Below are 20,772 nucleotides of genomic sequence, written 5' to 3'. Positions count from 1 at the left end.
TCACCCCGTAATTCCACCAGTGTCCTATTTGGGGTTCCCCGACTTCGAGAGCCCCTGGAGAGTGGACCTGTACAAGCACAACAAGAACACAATGCAGAGTGGTGGTAAAAGCAAATGTAGGATTTCTGGAAGGCGGAGAGGAAGAGGAAGAGGGAATTCTTACAGGTGGGGGCGAATTCTCCACCTTCCTTCGAACTCGGAGGATGCTTTGTGGGTGGAGACGCGGCTCTTTGTCCTGCTGGCGAGAAGAAGCGCAGTTCAGTTTGAACATCTTGGCCTACAATCTCCTTTTTATAGGCCTTCCACAACCAACTATCCAGTTCAAAGAGAGAGGGAAAGAGAATGGGGGAAGAGAGGAGAGGAGAGAGGGAAGGAGAATGGGGAAGAGTGGAGGGAGTGGAGGGGAATGGAGGGGAGAGAAGAGAAGAGAAGAGAAGAGAAGAGAAGAGAAGAGAAGAGAGAGAGAAGAGAGAAGAGAGAAGAGAGAAGAGAAGAGAGAGAGAAGAGAGAAGAGAAGAGAAGAGAAAGAGAAGAGAAGAGAAGAGAAGAGAAGAGAAGAGAAGAGAAGAGAAGAGAGAAGAGAAGAGAAAGAGAAGAGAAGAAGAGAGAAGAGAAGAGAAGAGAGAAGAGAGAAGAGAGAAGAGAGAGAGAGAAGAGAAAAGAGAAGAGAGAAGAGAAGAGAAGAGAGAGAAGAGAAGAGAGAGAGAAGAGAGAAGAGAGAGAGAGAAGAGAAGAGAGAAGAGAAGAGAAGAGAGAAGAGAGAAGAGAGAGAGAAGAAGAGAAGAGAAAGAGAAGAGAGAGAAGAGAGAGAAGAGAAGAGAGAAGAGAAGAGAAGAGGAAAGAGAGAAGAGAAAGAGAGAAGAGAAGAGAAGAAGAGAAGAGAGAGAGAGAGAGAAGAGAGAGAAGAGAAAGAGAGAAGAGAAGAGAGAAGAGAAGAGAGAGAGAGAGAGAGAAGAGAAGAGAAGAGAGAAGAGAGAAGAGAAGAGAAGAGAAGAGAGAAGAGAAGAGAAGAGGAGAGAGAAGAGAAGAGAGAAGAGAAGAGAAGAGAAGAGGAGAGAAGAGAGAAGAGAAAGAGAGAAGAGAAAGAGAGAAGAGAAGAGAGAAGAGAAGAGAAGAGAGACTAATCTATATCACAGTACAACGGACATATCATAGGAACACCAAAAGGGCCAGGATGAGGACGGCTCCTTTCTGGGTTGTCACTATGAATCGACACTTATTTAATGATCTATCAATCAATCAAATCTGTCATCCCAGAACATGTCCTCTTCTTTAGAAGAGCATCATTGGGTGATTTCTGATTCATGCAAACTAAAATTTCCCCTTTGGGCTCCAAAAAGATGGGGATGATTAATTTCTTCCTTTCTTTCCTTTTCTCTTTTTTTGCAGCCAAGACAAATTGTTCCTCATTTTGTAATTTCACCAAATAGATCTGTTTCAGGCCCCCGTATGCTACTTGAGGGATTCCTGGGACCTCCGGTGTCCTCCACTTTCCAGAGCCTGTCATCTTTCGCAAATTAATATTTTGTTCCACATATTTATCCATCCACATTTCTTCCCTTCCTGGCTTTGTCTTCTATGGGCTTCCTTGGTGCTCTCTGGGCTGGGCGGTTTCCTTGCAGACATTACATGACCCAACTAGGTAACATCATCAGTGCTAGAAGGGAGGAGGAGGAGGAAAAGGAGGAGGAAGAGGAGAAGGAGGAGGAGGAGGAGGAGGAGGAGGAGGAGGAGGAGGAGGAGGAGGAGGAGGAGGAGGAGGAGGAGGAGGAGGAGGAGGAGATGGACTGTAGGGTCCTTGGTGCTCTCTGAGCTTGGTGGTTTCCTTGCAGACCTTTCATGACCCAACTAGGTAACATCATCAGTGCTAGAAGGGAGGAGGAGGAGGAAAAGGAGGAGGAGGAGGAGGAGGAGGAGGAGGAGGAGGAGGAGGAGGAGGAGGAGGAGGAGGAGGAGGAGGAGGAGGAGGAGGAGATGGACTGTAGGGTCCTTGGTGCTCTCTGAGCTTGGTGGTTTCCTTGCAGACCTTTCATGACCCAACTAGGTAACATCATCAGTGCTAGAAGGGAGGAGGAGGAGGAAAAGGAGGAGGAGGAGGAGGAGGAGGAGGAGGAGGAGGAGGAGGAGGAGGAGGAGGAGGAGGAGGACTGTAGAGTCCTTGGTGCTCTCTGAGCTTGGTGGTTTCCTTGCAGACCTTTCATGACCCAACTAGGTAATATCATCAGTGCTAGAAGGGAGGAGGAGGAGGAAAAGGAGGAGGAAGAGGAAGAGGAGGAGGAGGAGGAGGAGGAGGAGGAGGAGGAGGAGGAGGAGGAGGAGATGGACTGTAGAGTCCTTGGTGCTCTCTGAGCTTGGTGGTTTCCTTGCAGACCTTTCATGACCCAACTAGGTAACATCATCAGTGCTAGAAGGGAGGAGGAGGAGGAAAAGGAGGAAAGGAGGAGGAGGAGGAGGAGGGAGGAGGAGGAGGAGGAGGAGGAGGAGGAGGAGGGAGGAGGAGGAGGAGGAGGAGGACTGTAGAGTCCTTGGTGCTCTCTGAGCTTGGTGGTTTCCTTGCAGACCTTTCATGACCCAACTAGGTAATATCATCAGTGCTAGAAGGGAGGAGGAGGAGGAAAAGGAGGAGGAAGAGGAGGAGGAGGAGGAGGAGGAGGAGGAGGAGGAGGAGGAGGAGGAGGAGGAGGAGGAGGAGGAGGAGGATGGAGGGGAGGAGGAGGGAGGAAAAGGAGGAGGAGAGGAGGAGGAGGAGGAGGACTGTAGAGTCCTTGGTGCTCTCTGAGCTTGGTGGTTTCCTTGCAGACCTTTCATGACCCAACTAGGTAATATCATCAGTGCTAGAAGGGAGGAGGAGGAGGAAAGGAGGAGGAAGAGGAAGAGGAGGAGGAGGAGGAGGAGGAGGAGGAGGAGGAGGGAGGAGGAGGGAGGAGGAGGAGGAGGAGGAGATGGACTGTAGAGTCCTTGGTGCTCTCTGAGCTTGGTGGTTTCCTTGCAGACCTTTCATGACCCAACTAGGTAATATCATCAGTGCTAGAAGGGAGGAGGAGGAGGAAAGGAGGGAGGAAGAGGAGGAGGAGGAGGAGGAGGAGGAGGAGGAGGAGGAGGAGGAGGAGGAGGAGGAGGAGGAGGAGGAGGAGAAAGGACAGTAGAGTCCTTGGTGCCTCTGGGCTGGGTGGTTTCCTTGCAGACCTTTCATGGCCCAACTAGGTAACATCATCAGTGCTAGAAGGGAGGAGGAGGAGGAAAAGGAGGAGGAAGAGGAGGAGGAGGAGGAGGAGGAGGAGGAGGAGGAGGAGGAGGAGGAGGAGGAGGAGGAGGAGGAGATGGACTGTAGAGTCCTTGGTGCTCTCTGAGCTTGGTGGTTTCCTTGCAGACCTTTCATGACCCAACTAGGTAATATCATCAGTGCTAGAAGGGAGGAGGAGGAGGAAAAGGAGGAGGGAGGAGGAGGAGGAGGAGGGAGGAGATGGACTGTAGAGTCCTTGGTGCTCTCTGAGCTTGGTGGTTTCCTTGCAGACCTTTCATGACCCAACTAGGTAATATCATCAGTGCTAGAAGGGAGGAGGAGGAGGAAAGGAGGAGGAGGAGGAGGAGGAGGAGGAGGAGGAGGAGGAGGAGGAGGAGGAGGAGGAGGAGGAGGAGGAGGAGGAGGAGATGGACTGTAGAGTCCTTGGTGCTCTCTGAGCTTGGTGGTTTCCTTGCAGACCTTTCATGACCCAACTAGGTAATATCATCAGTGCTAGAAGGGAGGAGGAGGAGGAAAAGGAGGAGGAAGAGGAGGAGGAGGAGGAGGAGGAGGAGGAGGAGGAGGAGGAGGAGGAGGAGGAGGAGGAGGAGGAGGAGGAGGAGGTGGTGGAGGAAAAGGACAGTAGGTTCCTTGGTGCTCTCTGGGCTGGGTGGTTTGCTTGCAGACCTTTCACGACCAAACTAGGTAACATCATCAGTGCTAGAAGGGAGCGTGCTTTGTCCTCTTTTTATATACAAGTGTACACACAAACACACACACACACACGCTGCCCTGTAAGCGTTGGTAGGACTAGGAATGTTTCTGGGTCGTTGTATATAAGCTTGTTATGTAAACACAGCAAACTCTACTTCCTTGTAGCACTGATGATGCTACCTAGTTGGGTTATGAAACATCTGTAAGAGACCCCACAATTTTCTTCTTCTTCTTTCCTCCTCCTCCTCCTCCTCCTCCTCCTCCTCCTCCTCCTCCTCCTCCTCCTCCATAAACTCCACTCCTTCTAGCACTGATATTGTTCCCTACTTGGGCCATGAAACGTCTGCCAAAAAAACGAAAGAAAACCCAAGCTCTGAGAGCACCAAGGATCTCACAGTCCATATCCTCCTCCTCCTTCTCTCCACAAACCCCACTCCCTTTTAGCACTGATGATGTCCCCTAGTTGGGTGACAAAACAGCAGCTCAGAGAGCACCAAGGACTCCATGGTTCAACCCCAAGTGAGGGATATTCTCTTCTATGGGTTGGTGTTCAAATCAAATCTTCCCTCCAGCCACAAGTCCCCAATTAGAAAGCAACTTCTCCTGTGACACACCTCTGAGTAAAGCTGCCTGGGTCCTAATAGGAAGCGGGGGACACACCTGTAATTTGTAATATACACAACACCTCCTCAACTCCTCTCCCCTCCTCCCCCATTCTCCTTCTCTCTTCTCCTCCCCCATTCTCCTTTTCTCCTCCCCTCCTCTTCCCATTCTCCATCCCCCTCTCCTCCTCTTCTCCTTCTCTCTTCTCCTCCCCATTCTCCTTCCCCCTTCTCCTTTTCTCCTCCCCTCCTCTTCCCATTCTCCTTCCCTCTCTCCTCTCCTCCCCTCTCCTTCTCTCTTCTCCTCCCCATTCTCCTTCCCCCGTTCTCCTTTCTCCTCCCCTCCTCTTCCCATTCTCCTTCCCTCTCTCCTCTCCTCTCCTCCCCTTCTCCTTCTCTCTTCTCCTCCCCCATTCTCCCTTTCTCCTCCCCTCCTCTTCCCATTCTCCTTCCCTCTCTCCTCTCCTCCCCTTCTCCTTCTCTCCTCTCCCTCCTCTTCCCCCTTCCCCTTCCCCATCCTCCTCCCCCATTCTCCTTCTCTCTTCTCCTTCTCTCCCCTCCCCTCCTCTTCCCCCTTCCCCATTCTCCTTTTCTCCTCCCCTCCTCTTCCCATTCTCCTTCCCTCTCTCCTCTCCTCCTCCTTCTCTCCTCATCCCCCAATTCTCCTTCCCCCATTCTCCTTCTCTCCTCCCCTCCTCTTCCCCACATTCTCCTTCCACCCATTCTCCTTCCCTCTCTCTCTCCTCCTCCTCCTTCTCTCCTCTTCCCCCAATTCTCCTTCCTTCCCCATTCTCCTTCTCTCCTCCCCTCCTCTTCCCCCACATTCTCCTTCCACCCATTCTCCTTCCCTCTCCTCTCCTCCTCCTTCTCTCCTCTTCCCCAATTCTCCTTCCCCATTCTCCTTCTCTCCTCCCCTCCTCTTCCCCCACATTCTCCTTCCACCCATTCTCCTTCCCTCTCTCCTCTCCTCCTCCTTCTCTCCTCTTCCCCCAATTCTCCTTCCCCATTCTCCTTCTCTCCTCCCCTCCTCTTCCCCCACATTCTCCTTCCGCCCATTCTCCTTCCCTCTCTCCTCTCCTTTCTTCTTCCCTCCCCTTTATTTAATCAACATTTCACTTAGCAATGCTAATATTGGACTCAACTCTGGTCATAATTTGAGGACTACCGTCTTGCTGGGGAAATTAATCATCTTGAAGATGCCTAGATGGAAAAAAGCTAATCATCTCCAATTGTCCTAGAAATTTATACCAGGGTGGGCTTTTAAGGAAAGGCCTCTCTCGGTGATTTTATAGCCCTTGTGTTTAATTTTAAAGGGTGGGTCATTAGCGAAAGTTACTTGATCTTAATCTCTTACTCTGGTCTTAATTTAACACGCACTGCCCACCAGATGCCGGAGTGATTTAAAACCCCTCCAAAATTAGGATTAAAGAAGATCCTTGTGGGTGGCGAAGGCAGCATTTTATGACCGGTTGAGGTTGATAATTATTCTCAATATTGAATTCGGAAAGGAAGGGAGGCCCACGTGGGGCTGTTTGAAAAAGATGTAAAAATCTTGCGCTTTCACCAAATCTCCTCTTGAGAGATTGAATAAACGGTTTGACAGAGCTAGTAGAAATATTTTTCGACCTGAAGAAAGAAGGAAAGTGAAGAGACTCCACTAAAAGGATATTTTATCCTCTCTTTGCAATTCAATCCCAAAAGATAAGAAAAACAAAACAAAACAGACGTAGGGCTGATATAGATAGATAGATAGATGATAGATAGATAGATAGATAGATAGAGATAGATAGATAGATAGATAGATAGATAGATAGATAGATAGATGATATAGATAGATAGATAGATAGATAGATGATAGATAGATAGATAGACAGACAGACAGACAGACAGACAGACAGACAGATAGATAGATATGTAGTCCACGACTTACTAGCATTCATTTAGTGATGGTTTGAAGTTACATGACTAGCCCTGAAAAAGTGACTTGCCATCAGTCCTCAGACTTACGACCATTACAGCTTCCTCACCGTCACATGGTCCAAAATTCTGGCTCTTGGCAGCTGGTGTATATTTACAACGATTGCAACAAAAATAGCTGGCTGAGAAATTCTGGAAGCTGCGTGAGTCTTAAAAGTTCCCAAGTTTGGAGATCATGGAGTAAGGCACCAGGTTAGAAAGCATGAGATGGTGAGTTCTAGTCCCGCCTTAAAGCGCAAAAGCGGGTTGGGCCAATCACCAGGAGACGGGGAGTTCTAGTCCCGCCTTAAAGCACAAAAGCAGGTTGGGCCAATCACCAGGAGTTGGGGAGTTCTAGTCCTGCCTTAGGCATGAAAGCCAGCTGGGTGACTTTGGACCAATCATCAGGAGACGGTGAGTTCTAGTCCCACCTTAGGCATGAAAGCCAGCTGGGTGACTTGTGGCCAATCACAATGTAGCCGTGAGTTCTAGTCCTGTCTTTAGGCATGAAAGCTGGCTGGGTGACTTTCGGCCAATCACAATGAGGCTGTGAGTTCTAGTCCTGTCTTAGGCTGGCCAATCACCAGCAGGCAATGAGTTCTAGTTCCCCTTTTTAAAATAAAAGCCATCTGGGTGACTTTGGGCCAATTACCAGGAGACCATGAGTTCTAGTCCTGCCTGAGGCATGAAAGCCAGCTGGGTGACTTTGGACCAATCACCAGGAGACAGGGAGTTCTAGTCCCGCCTTAAAGCAAGTTTGGGCCAATCACCAGGAGACGGGGAGTTCTAGTCCCACCTTAGGCATGAAAGACATCTAGGTGACTTGTGGCCAATCACAATGTAGCCGTGAGTTCTAGTCCTGTCTTTAGGCATGAAAGCTGGCTGGGTGACTTTCGGCCAATCACAATTAGGCTGTGAGTTCTAGTCCTGTCTTAGGCTGGCCAATCACCAGCAGGCAGTGAGTTCTAGTTCCCCTTTTTAAAATAAAAGCCATCTGGGTGACTTTGGGCCAATTACCAGGAGACCATGAGTTCTAGTCCTGCCTTAGGCATGAAAGCCAGCTGGGTGATTTTGGGCCAATCACTAGGAGGCGGTGAGTTCTAGTCCTGCTTTAGCCACGAAAGCCAGCTGGGTGACTTTGGGAAATTTCACCAGGAGACGGTGAGTTCTAGTCCTGCCTTAAGCATGGGAAACTTTGGGCCAGTCCCCCCCCTCCCTCCCTCTGCCCATCCTACCTCACAGGGTTGTTGTTGTAGGGAAAAATGAGAATGTGTGTGTTTGCCGCCTTGAGTTTATTTGTAAAAGCAATAAAAGCGGAACACAAATTAAATAACTAACTAACAAATCTAACCATGAGCAAGGGCGCAAAAGGCATATATTTTTTTAGTAATGGTTTTCTAGCTCATCCGACTTCTCTTACCGCTAACTCTCACTGTTGTGTCCAAGATAGGAGAAAATTGCTTTCGTCTTAACGTTTGTGGCGGGCTTCGGAAATTACCCCCTCGCTTAAAAAGAGACTTTAGCTGCGGCTATGCCTGAGCGTTGTGGAGCAAAGTGTTTATTAATGTCTCCCTCACAAGCGAATATGCGAATTTATTTTTAACATCGCACCGACCGGAGGAAAGGGAGGAATAAAAATAAAAAGCCACCCACAATGAACTCTCTGGATTCCTCTGTTTTAATTTGTTGTCCTGCCACTCCAATTAATTTCAAAACCGGAGCGAGGCGTGTGCGAATTTCATCTTGTAGTGCTATTCCCCTCATTAAAGGATCTAAACCGGGTTTCCCTGCACCCGTTTCATGGCTATCCGAGTGGGGATCTCTTTTGAAAACTAGATTTGAGTCTGTGCACCGTACTAGCAGGTCCTCGTTTTACAACGATACCATCTCCTTTTAATGACCCCGTAATCCCTTGCGGGCTGGAGTCTGGGCAACTGAATGGAGCTAGCAGAGTTGTTTTAATAGCCGGATGCCTTTCCTGTCGCCAATACAGAGTCTTGTTCAGCAGATAGATTCTCATTGTGTTCAGAAAGAAAAAATATCTGCCTCTACCCAGGATCGAACTCACAGCCTCTGGATTGTAAGGCAAGAGCTCCACCTTTAGGCCACCACACCACTCTAAATAAGAATAAATCATCATCATCATCATTATTTAACAACCCCATAATCCCTTGCGGGTGGAGTCTGAGCAACTGAATGGAGCTAGCAGAGTTGTTTTACTGGCCGGATGCTCTTCCTGTCACCAGTGTGGAGTTTTGTTCAGCAGATATATTCTCACTGTGCCCAGAGAGAGAAATATCCTGATTGGGAAGCGAGAGTTCCACCTTTAGGCCACCGTACTCCCCCTCCTCATTTTACAACTACATGAGCCCGGGATACTGCAACTGTCTTAAATACATGGCACAATGATTCATTTAGTGACTGTTTGACTTGGCTTGTCAGAAAGCCGCCAAAGGGCCCCCGGGGATGCTGCAGCTGTCATAAATGTGAGTCATTTGCCAAGCATCCGAATTTGGATCACGGGACTGTGAGGAATGCCACAACGGTCATAGGTGTGAAAAACGGCCATAAGTCACTTTTTTTTTCCAGGGCTGTTGTCACTAAACAAATGGTTGTAAATCAAGGAATGTCGTAGAGTGTGTTCTAGGCTTGGATTAAAGTCAGAAGTAGGGAACGCTCCCAGGTATATGAAGATTTAGAGCTGTCTTAATAACGTTGATGTTGTGGCCTGTCGGCTGCCGGCACCTCCAGCAACTGAATCAGAGGAGGAGGAGGAGGAGGAAGAAGAGGCGTGGGAGTCAGAGCTGGCATCCAGGGCAACCTAAGATCTCTGAGGGGGAAGAGGCGGAGCCTGAGCCGTCCGTCAGCCCTCAGAGGGAGAGTCCACAGCCCCCAGGTCCGGAGGTGGCTGATGAGGAAGAGGAGGAACAGCCGCGTGCAGTGCCTGATGTGTGGATGCTCAGAAGGCAGAGAGGAGAGGAGAGCAGTGGAAATCTATGGGCCGGCCCTCAGGACGGAAGAGCTACCACTGCTAGCAAGGCCCTATTCTAGCTCTGGGGATAAAAGGCAGGGGGCGGAGATGAATACATGTGACAGACAACTATTCATCTCCCTGCCGGACGGACTTGTTAGCCTGCGGTGAGAGAGAAACTTTTTGCCGAGGAGAGGAGAGCAGTGGTAATCTATGGGCCGGTCCCTGGAACGGAAGACCCACCGCTGCTAACGAAGCCCCACCCTCGGGGATAAAAGAGGCAGAGGGAAGAGATGAATAGATGTGGCAGACATGTGCCGGATGGACTTGTTAGCCTGCGGTGAGAGAAACTTTTTGCCGAGGAGAGGAGAGCAGTGGAAATCTATGGGCCGGCCCTCGGGACGGAAGAGCCACCGCTGCTAGCGAAGCCCCACTCTAGCTCTGCAGATAAAAGGCAGGGGACGGAGACGAATAGATGTGACAGACAACTATTCATCTACCTGCCGGACGGACTTGTTAGCCTGGGGTGAGAGAGAAACTTTTTGTCCAGGGCTGCCGGCCTTCCTAATAAAGGAAATCTTTTGAGTTCCCTTCAGAGGGTTTGTCAAGTTTGGGGAGCTGGGTGAGAGAGAACACTTGATTTCCATTTTTACTCCTCGTAGCCCTTTCCATTTATCTTACCTTTGTACAACCCACCCCCACCCCACCTCCCTGTCCATCTTCATTCCTGAACTCAAAAAAACAAGACGGCCTATATATATGATCTTCACCGTCTAGGCTATGAATTCACTTAATGCCAGGCTGACGTGATGATTAAAGATAATATTAGCTATTATTATTATTTTTCTCCTGGAAAATGGCGGTGTCAACCCCCCCGGGGGGGGAAAATTACAGAAAAGTGCAGATGGGGTGAACGGTGGGTTGTTTGTCCTATTCATTTGGTGACAAAGTGGCCACCTGTGAGGGTTTTCTTGTCTTTTACTTCACAATGACGACTCCGTTTCTTCCTGTAGCTGGAGGTTTTTAAGAAGAGATTGGGCAGACGTTGGTGTGGAATGGTACAGGTTTCCTGCCTGAGCAGGGGGTTGGACTAGATGACTTCCCAAGGTCCCTTCCAACTCTATTATTCTGTTTTTCTGCTATTCTTTTTCCCTCCTTCCTTCCTTCCTTCTTTTGTTCCTTCCCTTCCCTTCCTTCGTTCCTTCCCTTTCTCCCATCCCTCCCTTCCTTCCTTCCCTCCCTCCCTTTCTTCCTTCTTTCCTTCCCTTCCTCTGTCCCTCCCTTTTTCCGTCGGTCCGTCCTTCCATCCCTTCCTTCCTTTCTTCCTTCCTTCCCTCCCTCCCTTTCTTCTTTCTTTCATTCCTTCCCTTCCTTCTTCCCCCCTCCCTTCCCCTTCCTTCCTTCCTTCCTTTTTCCTTCCCTTCCTTTCTTCCCTTCCTTTGTTCCTTCCTTCCTCATTCCTTCCCTTTCTTCCATCCCCCTTTCCTTCCTTCCTTCCTCCTCCTCCCTTTCTTCCTTCATTCCTTCCTTCCTCTGTCCCTCCCTTTCTTCCGTCAGTCCGTCCTTCCATCCCTTCCTTCCTTCCCTCCCTCCGTCCCCTTTCTTCTTTCATTCCTTCCCTTCCCTTCCTCTGTCCCTCCCTTCCTTTCCTCCCTCCCTTCCTTTCTTCCTTCCTTCCTCTGTCCCTCCTTCCTTTCTTCCTTCCCTCCTTTCTTCCCTTCCCTTCCTCTGTCCCTCCCTTTCTTCCATCTGTCCGTCTGTCTGTCCGTCCCTTCCTCCCTTCCTTCCTTCCTCCCTCTCTCCCTTTCTTCTTTTGTTCCTCCCCTCCCCTTCCTCTGTCCCTCCCTCCCTCCCTTCCACCCTTCCTCCTTCTCCATCCCTAGAGGTTTTTAAGAAGAGATCAGATAACCATTTGTCTGAAATGGTGTAGTGTTTCCTGCTTGAGCAGGGGGTTGGACTAGATGACCTCCAAGGCCCCTTCCAACTATTATTCTGTTATTCTGCTATTGCTTTTCCTTCCTTCTTCCTTCTCTTCTCTCTCCCTCCCTCCCCTCCTTCTCCATCCCTGGAGGTTTTAAGAAAAGACTGGACAACCATTCCTCTTTCACTCTTTTTCTTCCCCCCCTTTCTCTCTCTCTTTTTTTTCTTTTTCTCTTTCTTTGTTTTTGTTTTTTTTTTCTCTCTCTTTTCTTTCTCTTTCTTTTTCTCTCTTCTTTTTCTTTTCTTTTTCTTTTCTTTTCTTTCTTTCTTTCTTTCTTTCTTTCTTTCTTTCTTTCTTTCTTTCTTTCTTTCTTTCTTTCTTTCTCTTTCCTTCTTTCCTTCTTTTTCTTTCCCTTTCTTTCCTCTCTCTTTTTTTCATTCTTTCTCTTTCTTTCCTTTCTCTTTTCTTTCCTTATTTTCTTTCTCTCTCTCTCTTTTTTCTTTTCTTTCTTTTCTTTCTTTCTTTCTTTCTTTAATTTTCTCTCTTTCTTTCTCTCTCTCTTTCTTTTCTTTTTTGCTGTTTACAAGAAATCCCCCGGGGGGGGGTGTCCCGTTAAAGGGTCCTCATGATCTCCATTTGCTGCCACTTTTGCATGGATCCTAGCACCGGATTCCTACCCGAATCTTGAGCAGGTATAAAATAATCATTTAAAAAAAAAAAAGGTGTGAGCCTGATTTGATCTATGTGTCGACTGCCCTCTAGTGGAAGCTGCCATAATTGCTAACACAGGATTTATTTTGATGCCTGTAATGCAGGAAAGCATCTCAGGTGAATGACGGTTATTTATTTACTTAGTTAATTAGTTAGCTAGTTAGTTAGCTAGTTATTTAGTTAGTTAGTTGTTTATATCCATTACCTATTTGTATCCTGCCTTTATTATTTTAACCAATAACTCAAGGTGACCAACACACACCTTCCTCCTATTTCTCCCAAAACAACAACCCTGTGAGGTAGGTCGGGCCAAGAGAGAGTGAATGGCCCAAAGTCACCTGGCTGAGTTTAGCATATAAGGTGAAACTAGAACTCCCAGTCTCCTGGTGATTGGCCCAAAGTCACTCAGTCAGCTTTCATGTCTAAGGCGGGACTAGAACTCCCAGTCTCCTGGTGATTGGCACATAGTCACTCAGTCAGTTTTCATGTCTAAGGCGGGACTAGAACTCCCAGTCTCCTGGTGATTGGCCCACAGTCACTCAGTCAGCTTTCATGCTTAAGGCAAGATTAGAACTCCCAGTCTCCTGGTGATTGGCACATAGTCACTCAATCAGTTTTCATGCCTAAGGCGGGACTAGAACTCCCAGTCTCCTGGTGATTGGCACATAGTCATTCAGTCAGTTTTCATGCTTAAGGCGGTACTAAAATTCCCAGTCTCCTACTTTCTAACTTAGTGCCTAAGCACTAAATCATCTGGCAAGGAAGGTCATAAAATGGAATGAAACTCACTGGGCATCTGTCTCGCTTAGCAACAGAAATTTTGGGGCTCAGTTCTGGTTGTAAGTCATGGACTACCCGTAAATCTGTGAGGTGTAGAATGGCCGGTTACCTTCGTCTGTTTCCTCAGCGTTGACACCTTGCTCTCAAGGGTGACGTTTGGAGCAGGTTCACCTGTCCCATTTGGGGGCTTGGCTCTCTTCGGTATCGTGGGAACGGGGATGGTTTCCCAGACTTCTAGCTCATCCCGACTCTGGGAGTTGGCTGCTGTTTCAGACACCCCAACGTCCTGGGTTTTCTGATTCCTTGCAGAGGGAAGGCTTTCTGGAGTGACAAGCTAACACAACAGGAAAGTGCAGTGTCAAAAATGACAGTAGTATTTGGGAGGAAGATTCTGTATCCAGGACTACAATCATGGAGTCCACATTCCCTCTTCTCTTCTCTTCTCTTCTCTTCTCTTCTCTTCTCTTCTCTTCTCTTCTCTTCTCTTCTCTTCTCTTCTCTCCTCTCCTCTCCTCTCTTCTCCTCTCTTCTCCTCTCTCTTCCCTTCCCCCTCCCATCAAGACTTACCTTCCCTCCTTCCTTCCTCCTCCTGTTTCCTTCCTTTCTTCCTCCCTCCTCCCTATCAAGACCTCCTCCTCCCTCCCTCCCCTTCCCATCAAAACCTACCTTCCCTCCTTTCTTCTTCCTCTCCCTCCCTCCCTCCCTCCCCATGCAGACCTTCCTTCCTTTCCTCCTTCCCCCTCTTCTTCCTCCCTCCCTTCCCTCTCCCTCCCTTCCTTCCCATCAAGACCTACCTTCCCCTCCTTCCTTCTTCCCTCTCCCTCCCTCCCTCCCCATGCAGACCTTCCTTCCTTTCCTCCTTCCCCCCTCTTCTTCCTCCCTCCCTTTCCTCCCTCCCTCCCTTCCCATGCAGACCTTCCTTCCTTCTTCCTTCCTCCCTTCCTTTTCTTCCCTTCCTTCCCATCAAGACCTCTCTTCCTTTCCTTTCTTCCTCCCTCCTTCCCATCAAGACCTCCCTTCACTCCTCCCTCCCTCCCTCCCGTTTCTTCTCTTTTCCCGTCTTCTCTCTTCTACCCCGAACTCTATCCCTGTCCTCCTTCTCCCCTTCCGCCTCTCCCTCTCCCCTCCATTCTCCTCTCCTCTCTTCTTCTCTCCTTCCTTCCTTCCCCCCCCCCTCTCTTCTCTTCCCCCTCTCCTCTCCTCAATAACAAAAGAACAAAATTGGTAGAAGGGATGATTTTCGATTTTCAGAACCTCAAGTGACTCCCAACCTGAGATTCCTACTTCCGGAAGAAGATGGGCCCTGAGACCCTCACCATAGAGTTTGCGGGGTTTGATCCTTGTTTCTTCTTCTTCTTCTTCTCCTCGTTCTCCTTTTCCTTCTTGGCCTCAGCAACCTGGTCGGTCATCTTTTGTACCCCACCCTGCAGGAGAAGGTCTGTCAGCTCCTTCAACAGCGCCAGCTGCAAGTTAAAAACCAAAACCAAAGTTGGAAAATGGCGCTGATCCTGTTCTACCGCCAAAAGGAAGCCGAACCGGAAGAAGATCTGAACTAGGAAACAATCAGAATTCTCAAAATTTAGGCGTCTTCCTATTCCTTCACACACTATGGCAGGGGTCTCCAACCTTGGCAATTTTAAGACTTGTGGACTTCAATTCCCAGAATTCCACAGCCAGCTGAGGAATTCTGGGAGTTGAAGTCCACATGTCTTAAAGTTGCCAAGGTTGGAGACCTCTGCACTATGGTATGTTAGCTAGGAATGCTGGGAGCTGTAGTCTTTTTGAAGGATTCCAGACTAAGGAAATCTACAGTTAGTCCTTCACTTTCCTTCATTTAATCAGATAACGGATAATCAGAGTTGGAAGGGACCTTATAGGTCATCTAGTTCAACCCCCCCCACCCAAGTGGGAGACCCTACACCATTTCTGACAAATGGCAGTCCAGTCTCTTCTTGAAAGTCTCAAGTGGTGAAGCTCCCACAACTTCTGAGGGCAACTTCTGTTCCATGGGTTGATGGTTCTCACTGTCAGAAAGTTTCTCCTTATTTCCAGGTTGAATCTCTCCTTGTTCACTTTCCATCCATTATTCCTTGTCTGGCCTTCAGGTGCCTTGGAAAATAGCTTGTCCCCTTCCTCCTCTCTGGGGCAGCCCCTCAAATATTGGAAGATGCTCTCCTGTCTCCCCTGGTCCTTCTCTTCCCTAGACTAGCCAGGCCCAGTTCCTGCAACTGTTCATTGTATGTTTTAGCCTCCAGTCCCCTCATCAGCCTTGTGGCTCTTCTCTGCACTTTTTCCAGAGTTTCAACCTCTTTTTTATAGTGTGGTGACCAAAACTGGTGCAGGACTCTAGATGTGGTCTTACTAAGGCTTTATAGAGTGGTATTAGTACCTGATTTCGATTGTATCCCTTTGTTTTAATGCAAGGTAGATTTGCATTTTTTTTTTGGGCGGCGGCTGCATGTTAGCTAGGAATACTGGGAGCCGTAGTCTTTTGAATGACACCAGACTAAGAAATCCACAGTAGTCCTTCACTTTCAACCATTCATTTAATCAATCAATCAATCAGAATAGAGCTGGAAGGGACCTTGGGAGGTCTTCTAGTCCAACCCCTTGCTCAAGCAGGAGACCCTGTACTATTTTAGACAAATAGTTTGTTCAGTCTCTTCTTTACAATCTCCCGTATTAGAGCATTCACAACTTCTGGAGGGAAATTGATCCATTGGTTAATTGTTCTCCATGTTAGGAAGTTTCCCGAGTTATGACCACAATGTAGTCACATGTTTAACTTCTTCCTTAAAACACCTCTCTTCACACCCCCCCCCCCCAATAATCTAAGATGTCCATTTTCTAAAGCATGAAATATAATTTTTATGTCCAGATTTAAGTTTCACTCAAATATATTTAAGGTCTCCTGAAGCTGTTTGAGGACACGGATATTTCTATGAGCTTCACCTAATAACAAGAAATAATTGGTTTGTCATTTAATTTCATTTGTAGGCAAGAAGGTCACATACCTTGATACCGTAAGCTTCCAAAAGTCGTTCCAAGTCCTATATCAAAATAAAAAAGAGCGAAGAAATACGTGTTCATTGACCGTGTACAGATAATATAGAAACAATAGCTTACATTACATGTTAGATTACAACATGTTTAGCTGAGATGCTAGCTGATATAAAATGTCCCCTGAGCAGCAAATATATCTTCTGGGCAGTGTGTCCTTCCTTTGAAGTCTTCACCTTAGCCATTTTAAAATATGTAGACTTCAACTCCAAGAATTCCCTAACCAGCAACTTACAAGACATGTGGACTTCAACTCCCATAATTCCCCAGGCAGTAGTTAGCTGAGGGACACACAATTTACAATTGCTGAGTTGGCTGGGGAATTCTGGGAGTGGAAGTCCACCCATCTCAAAGCCTTCTGGCTGGGAAATTCTGGGAGTGGAAGTCCACCCATCTTAAAGCCTGCTGGCTGGGGAATTCTGGGAGTGGAAGTCCACCCATCTCAAAGCCTTCTGGCTGAGGAATTCTGGGAGTTGAAGTCTGCCCATCTTAAAGCACACCGGCTGGGAATTCTGGGAGTGGAAGTCCACCCGTCTCAAAGCCTGCTGGCTGGGGAATTCTGGGAGTGGAAGTCCACCATCTCAAAGGATGCTGCCTAGGGGATTCTGGGAGTTGAGGTTCACCCACCTCAAAGCATGCCGGTTGGGGATTCTGGGAGTGGAAGTCCACCCATCTCAAAGCCTTCTGGCTGGGGAATTCTGAGAGTTGAAGTCCACCCATCTCAAAGCCTTCTGGCTGGAGAATTCTGGGAGTGGAAGTCCACCCATCTCAAAGCCTGCTGGCTGGGAATTCTGGGAGTGGAAGTCCACCCATCTCAAAGCCTTCTGGCTGAGGAATTCTGGGAGTTAAAGTCCACCCATCTCAAAGCACACCGGCTGGGGAATTCTGGGAGTGGAAGTCCACCCATCTTAAAGCCTGCTGGCTGGGGAATTCTGGGAGTGGAAGTCCACCATCTCAAAGGATGCTGCCTAGGGGATTCTGGGAGTTGAGGTTCACCCACCTCAAAGCATGCCGGTTGGGGGATTCTGGGAGTGGAAGTCCACCCATCTCAAAGCCTTCTGGCTGGGGAATTCTGAGAGTTGAAGTCCACCCATCTCAAAGCCTTCTGGCTGGAGAATTCTGGGAGTGGAAGTCCACCCATCTCAAAGCATGCTGGCTGGGGAATTCTGGGAGTTAAAATCCACCCATCTTAAAGCATGCTGGCTGGGGAATTCTGGGAGTTAAAGTCCACCCATCTCAAAGCCTGCTGGCTGGGGAATTCTGGGAATTGTTAAATAAGTTAAATTCTGGTCCCAGTCGGAAGTTGAGACTATATGTATTTACCTTGATATCCATTGCTCTGCCAGCTGGTCCAGGATCTCCCTTGGAAAGAAAACAAAAATTTGCATATGTTTGAAGCTACCTGTTCCGGGATGATTCCTTAATTTAATCTTTCTCTGCAAAAAAGCAAGTTGTGATTAGGGTTCCCTAAAGCCAGCAGCTAAATAAATCCATGGAGGAAAATGGTAACATGGCTGAGATATTCCTTCCAGACGCTTGTTAGTTAGTTAGCTTGTTAATCACCTTTCATTGCCCAAGTCTATAGAGAATCTCATTCCTCTAGGTTGTGGCTGTGCCAACAGTGCATTTTCAAGAGGCAACTGGACTTTCTGATTTTTCTTTGAAGACGTTTCGCTTCACATCCAAGAAGCTTCCTCGGCTCTCGCAGGATGGTGGGGAATGGAAGGATTTATATTCCTTGCAGACAGCTGAAAGAAGTATAAATCCTTTCACAAATGTAGGTAGCTACGGGGAATACGATAAGAGTGGACTAACCAACATTTGATTGCCAGGATGATGTCCTTGTTTTTCCAGATTCGGCTGATGTTCACCATTGTTCTGCAATCCAGTGCAATCCAACATTTTATTTCAGGGCTGCCTTCTTTCTCTTTATCAAATTAGAATTCACATTAAAAAATAAGATAATTTTTCTCTATCTATCTATCTATCTATCTATCTATCTATCTATCTATCTATCTATCTATCTATCTATCTATCTATCTATCTATCGATCGATCTATCGATCGATCTATTTATCTATGTATCTGTCTATCTATCTATCTATCTATCTATCTATCTATCTATCTATCTATCTATCTATCTATCAGTTCGATAGCCGTGCTTCGCTACGAAACTATGTGGTCAGGGTCAGGCTTAGTTTTTGGGGAGGAAAATGAAGGGAAAAAATTCTGCCTCTGCCTACCAGCACCCATCGGTGTTCATCTGGCTAGCGTCCTGTCAGTGTGTGAGAGAGTTGAGGGCTGTTTGGAAACTGAAACAGTATTTGCTGTGTGAGCAAGGAGACAGCAAGGAGCCTGGGCGTGGCTTAGCTCAACTGTTCTGTACTAAAGCTGCTTGGTGCTGTGAAAGTAAAACTGAAACTCCTCTCCTCTGCTTGTGTTTTGCATTTGGGAGCAGATTTCTTTTCAGGTGGGGAGGCGGAGTCGAACTCCTTAGCATCAGAGCGTGTTAATAATAATAGGTGAAATACGAATGCTCTGATGGTCATGTGGAAAAATCATTTTGAAAATATATGTATATGTACATGTATTCAAACTCATGAGATGAGTTTCCCAGAAACTCATGCAACCTTCTCTGAGGTCTTAACGGATCCGATTTCTCCAGCTGGACACTTGAGGATGGCTTGAAGGAAGAACTTGGAGAACGAATTCCGTGCCTGATGGGCTTCATTTCACAGAAATCCGCTGTCTGCTTTGACAGATTCCGGTGGAATGAAGGACACCCAAGTCACAGATCTGAAAGGTTCATCCTTCGATCTTCTTACTCTACAAGACAATCGCCGGCTTTCTAGGAGCTTCCTCAGAGGTTTCCTCCCCTCAGCTTACCGCAGTTTCCTTAGCAACCACTTGAAGTTACAATGGCGCAGGAAAAAAAAAGCGACTTCTCGCTTGGTCCTCCCACTTACGACCATCACGGCATCGCGATGGTCTCATGATTAAAATTTGGGTCCTAGGCAACTGGCATGGATTTACGACGGTCGCAAACTCAGAGGAGGAAAACGGATTCGCCAAACAACCTCACGATTTGCTTCACTTCATCCACTTTCTTCTTGAAAGCCTCCAGCAAAAGAAAGCACCTACAACTTCCAGTGGCAAGTCATTTCTACGGATCGATGGTTCTCACTGTCATTTCTCCTCCTTGGGGCTAATCCAGCACCCTTGGGCTATATAAATCTATTTTTTAAGGCAGAATAAAAAGAGTTGGAAGGGACCTTGGAGGTCTTCTAGTCCAACCCCCTCCTCAAGCAGGAAATGCTATACCATTTCAGACAAATGGCTGTCCAGTCTCTTCTTGAAAACCTCCAATGATGGAACACCGAGAACTCCTGGTGGCAAGCTGTTCCACTGGTTAATTGTCCTCACTGTTAGGAAGTTTCTCCTTAGTTCTAAGTTGCTTCTCTCCTTGACGGGTTTCCAATTTTTGGTTCTGGTCTTGCCCCCGGGTGCTTTGGAGAGCAGCTTGACCCCCCTCCTCTTTGGAGCAGCCCCTCAAATATTGGAAGACTGCTATTATATCACCCCTAGTCCTTCTCTCTTCTTGCTGTGGTTCGCCGGCAGCAGGTGCGGACGGCTGAGGTCTCGGAGAGCGAGGACTCAGGTGAGGGGCCTGCGTGTGATGCAGGGATGGGGCCAGGACCATCAGGGAGTAGAGATTGTGGAGGCTGGCAGCAGTGAGGAAGAGCACCCCGAGGAGCCTGTGCCAAGTGTGCATGCGCACAGGGCTGCTCGAAGGAAAGAGCAGCTGCAACAGCACAGGTGACTTGAGAGTAAGGCCCCTCCCCTAAGAGACAAAAGCCAGCTGAGAAGCTGGAGTTCTTTGCAGGAAGCAAAGAAGTTGTGTTTTTTTTTTTGCACTCAAGCCTTGAGGATGTTCGGACTCCCTTAGTTTGTGTTTGGAGATTCTTTGTGTTTGAAATATTTCTTGGCAACTTTATCTAGTGTTCTTGGCAGCCTTGCACAACCTTGGCAAGGGTCATTCTTATCAGAGATAATTAATCTGAACAGCCTTTTTCACCGTGAAGGAACAGAATTCGTAAAGAATCGTGAAAAAGGTTTTTCCGTTACCTCTGTTTTGTGTTTGTTTCCTTGGAACAAGGTTTGGGTCAGAACACTTCTAGGCTAGACATTGCCAGTTCCAGTGGTGGGATTCATCCAGTTCGCACCAGTTCAGGAGAACCAGTTGTTAACTTTCTGAGCAGTTTGGTGAACTGGTTGTTGGAAGAAATCATTCGGGCAGAGAACCTGTTGTTAAATTATTCGAATCCCACCACTGCCCAGTTCCTGCAACCATCCTTCATATGTTTTAGCCTCCAGCCCTCTAACCATCTTTGTTGCTCTTCTTGTCACTCTTTCGAGGATCTCAACATCTTCTTTCGGGTTGTGGTGACCAGAAGTAGACACATTCTTCCAAGTTTGGCCTTAGGTACCATCACTTCTTGTGATGTGACAACATGCAGTGGCCAAAAAAGAAATAATATTATGTCTTAATGTGCTTCTTTAGGTCCCACAGATGTTATGGTAGATTCTGAGTTCCTACCACACAGCTAGTCAAGTCCATTAGAAACAAACAAGGTACCTTTTTTCACATGTGGCGGTCCTGCCCGAAAGCAAAATAAATAAATAAATATTGGGACAAAATAAGGAAACGGTTACAAGAAATTACCGGTTTCCAAATCGCATGTGCGATTATCGAACCAGCAGTGGAACAGGTAGGATCACACCGCTGTCACAGTTACATAACCTTTGTCGCATCCCACAGGGTCACACGATCCAAA

The 20,772-nt window shown here is 47.7% G+C and overlaps 2 long non-coding RNA genes across 2 annotated transcripts in view; both read right to left on the bottom strand.

Annotated features, from left to right (window-relative positions):
* Nucleotides 1-4: 4 nt before the first annotated feature.
* On the bottom strand, nucleotides 5-13,207 carry LOC148125698 (uncharacterized). Its single transcript, XR_015744015.1, has 3 exons — nucleotides 12,988-13,207; nucleotides 164-238; nucleotides 5-67 (listed from the first exon to the last, which is right to left on the bottom strand). It is a non-coding gene; the product is annotated as an uncharacterized LOC148125698 (long non-coding RNA).
* A 951-nt stretch (nucleotides 13,208-14,158) lies between these two features.
* Nucleotides 14,159-20,772, bottom strand: part of LOC148125697 (uncharacterized) — a 6,811-nt gene continuing 197 nt past the window's right edge. The window contains exons 2-4 of the long non-coding RNA XR_015743963.1: nucleotides 17,262-17,300; nucleotides 15,893-15,928; nucleotides 14,159-14,341 (exon numbers count right to left, since the gene is read on the bottom strand). This is a non-coding gene — a long non-coding RNA (uncharacterized LOC148125697). The remainder of the gene's footprint in view (nucleotides 14,342-15,892; nucleotides 15,929-17,261; nucleotides 17,301-20,772) is intronic.

This window comes from Pseudonaja textilis, chromosome 5, assembly GCF_049901715.1.
Source record: "Pseudonaja textilis isolate UNSWEBS1 chromosome 5, rPseTex1.2, whole genome shotgun sequence".
Classification (NCBI taxonomy): Eukaryota; Metazoa; Chordata; class Lepidosauria; order Squamata; family Elapidae; genus Pseudonaja; species Pseudonaja textilis.
The sequence above is the reverse complement of the archived record's forward strand: the minus strand, read 5'-3'. Positions and strand labels throughout refer to the sequence as shown.